At 44.4% G+C, this 2,639-nt stretch overlaps 1 pseudogene; it reads right to left on the bottom strand.

The window, feature by feature from the left end:
• Positions 1-492: 492 nt before the first annotated feature.
• Positions 493-850, bottom strand: LOC110316211 (annotated as a pseudogene).
• Positions 851-2,639: the final 1,789 nt, after the last annotated feature.

The following is a 2,639-nucleotide window of genomic DNA, read 5'->3' as shown; positions in this document are numbered from 1 at the left end:
TGTATTTCATTTAAACCACATATTTAAAACAAATGTTTCAAAAGCAAACAGTGTAAAAGTTATTTAACGAATATTTAGCGAGTTATATAATGAATATTCTTTCCACACAAAACCGTGGGAATTGAGCATTTATTTCACCTTCTCAGCACACCTCAGTTGTCATTACTATTCTTTAAGTGCACTGTGATCTCAGAAACAGCTCAGGGGAACCCAGGTCTGTTTCCTTCCATCTCTTTTTTGTTTGTTTGTTTGCTTGTTTTGTTTTCTTGTTTTCTTTCCTTGTTTTGTTTTGAACCTTTAATAAATATATATGCACACACAAACACATACACATACATACACACACACACACACACACACACACACTATGAAGCTCAAGTACACAGTGGTGAGTAACTGAGGGGAGTTTGGGGTCACACATGAGACATCTAGTTAACAGATCACACAACAGATACACAGGGTCAGAAAATACCAAAGAGGTGGCTAGCCAGGTCAAGGCTCAGTCTCCTCATTCAACAGCATATTGGGGATCTAGCGGCTGAGGGGAAAAAGATTCTGGGCATTGTAGGGGGCCCTCCAATTCATCCACCTCAAGCCATACATGGTACATCTTCCTCAAAAACGTCTGGCCGTGCTCATAGCCTTCAGCCAGCTCTTTGGCTACTTCGGCCAAGTTTAAGGTGTCTGCTGCCCGCACAAACGCAGCCCATTCCACTTTGGGGATAATGTGTGCCACGATGTCGGCATGGAACTCCACGGGGTTGATGCAGACCTCGGTGGCCAGCAGGAACAGTGGGAAGCCGCGCGTGCCCACTCCCTGAACGTGAGGGCTCAGGAGCTTGTGGGTGAGCAGTTATGCGTTGTCACACCAGAGCTCGCAAGGCTGGAACACTTCCATCTCTTCTGAATTCGTTGTCCCGCGTTGTTGTGACCAAGCGTCTGGAGGGAAGATAGGCTTGCTTGTGCTCATGGTTTTTCTGTCGACCGCGGTGGGGAGAGCAAGGCAGAGCATCTCAGCATGTGGTAGTGGGTGCACATCGAGGTGGGTGCATGTCACAGTGGGTGTTCAGCTCCTAATGGTTGCACAACCCTCTTTAAAAAAAAAAAAAAAGGTCACCACCTAAGGAACAAGCATTAAAAACATAAGCTTGGGTGGGACATTTTAGATTCAAAGTCATTACGACTTCCATGATATGACCACATCGTTTAGAGCTTCTAAAAATACAAAAGCCCGGTATTCTGTATTTTGGGACTGGCTCTACTAAGAAACTATTCTGAATCAGGTTTCAGGAGCAAACGCTTGTTATAGTTAACATGTGACAAACAGGTAGGTAAGTAACTTCTACATTCTGTCATACAGAATAGAGAGTCACCTATCTGACCTCGGAGACAGCTAAGGTTACTGATAGGATACAGGCATCTTGTCCCTGTAGCGACTGAATGATAATGTCCTTCTTGATGAGCTTAAATATTTGAACAGCTGGTTCTCAGTTGATAACACTGTATTGGGAAGTTTATCAAATGTTGTGGTTTGAATAGGAATGCCCCCCCCCCAGACTCATGTGTGTGAATGCTTGCCCACAAGGGAATAGGGATTTTAGGAGGTGTGGCCTTGCTGGAAGAAGCGTGCCACTGTAGGGGCAAGGTTTTGAGGTCTTTTATGCTCAAGCTATGCCCAGTGTGACATACTGTATCCTTCTGGTGCCTGTCAATAAAGATGTAGAACACTCAGCTCCCAAACCTGCCTGCACACTATCATGTTTCCCTGCCATGATGATAATGGACTAAACCTCTGAAACTGTTAGCCAGGATCAATTAAATGTTTTCCTTTATAAGAGTTACCATGGTCATGGTGTCTCTTCTGAGTGACAGGAACCATAACAAAGACAGTAGGTGAGGCCTTGGTGGAGGAAGTACATCACTGAGGGTAGAGTTTGAGATAAGCGTCTCATACCGCTTCCACTTTGCTCTCTCTGTTCTGTGCTTTTAGTTCAAGAGGTGAACTCTCAGCCTCCTGTCACCTCCCACCATGATCGACTCTTAATTTTCTGGAACTGTGAGCCAGAATAAATTCTTTCTTCCTAAGTTGCTTTTGGCCATGGTGTTTTATCACTGCAATAGAAAAGTAACTAACATGGTTCCTTTTGAATGGACCTAGTTCACAGCTTAAACCCAAGGCCACCTCTCTTCTTACTTTCGTGAGTCAATGCCTTTCCGTTCTAGATCCTGTCCAAAGCTGGCTGAATTCAGGAAGAGAAATTAAGATGATAGTATTTGATTGTGTCTCCAGGAAATCAACCTAACCGAGATCATCATTGGAGAAACTGAGTCATAAAAAGATGAGAGTTAGAGTGGTCTTTAATCTAGGTCAATTATGCCTATTCTCAAGTCACTGTGGACAACGTGGAGAGGGTTCATGCGTCAGGCCATTTACCAAGAGAGCACCCCGGGATCTAGACAGCATTCATCTTTCCTACCAAACCTCAGCTTTGCTCTTCAGTATCATCTTCTGGTAATGAAGCTAAGAAGTCAAAAATACTGTTACGAGCCTTAAAAGGGAGCAGCCTACTGCCAAGGATATAAAAGATAAGAGAGGGAGGGAGAGGAAGGGAGAGGGAGAGGGAGAGGGAGAGGGAGAG

Source organism: Mus pahari, chromosome 2 (assembly GCF_900095145.1).
Source record: "Mus pahari chromosome 2, PAHARI_EIJ_v1.1, whole genome shotgun sequence".
Classification (NCBI taxonomy): Eukaryota; Metazoa; Chordata; class Mammalia; order Rodentia; family Muridae; genus Mus; species Mus pahari.
The sequence above is the reverse complement of the archived record's forward strand: the minus strand, read 5'-3'. Positions and strand labels throughout refer to the sequence as shown.